Here is a 369-nt window from a genome sequence, read left to right as displayed (position 1 = left end):
ACAAGATGTATAAAACCTAAAATAATAAACATGATACTATTTCCTTGGTTTATACATTTTTCACCCTTTTTTAGCATCAACATTTTCTTTTAGCAGTTTTGTAGTGATACAGAATATTATCTTAATTTAATTAACATAATAAAGTGAAGCTTGTGAAGTTTGTTTGTATGTTTGTTTTATTACACTTTTCACTAAATTAAATATCAAAAATCATATTTATTTTACACAAGTCTGTGGCCATGCACGCCTGTAAATGACAGAGCATCAGTCGTTAGGCGTTAATCACATTACAATACATTCGACAAATAATAAACTTCCAGCTCTGTATCATGGAGAACACGATTGCACAGTGTTCTGGATGATAGAGAG

The sequence above is a fragment of the Sinocyclocheilus anshuiensis genome, unplaced genomic scaffold, assembly GCF_001515605.1.
Source record: "Sinocyclocheilus anshuiensis isolate Anshui unplaced genomic scaffold, SAMN03320099.WGS_v1.1 scaffold719, whole genome shotgun sequence".
Lineage (NCBI taxonomy): Eukaryota > Metazoa > Chordata > Actinopteri > Cypriniformes > Cyprinidae > Sinocyclocheilus > Sinocyclocheilus anshuiensis.
This window is presented reverse-complemented; position numbering follows the sequence as displayed.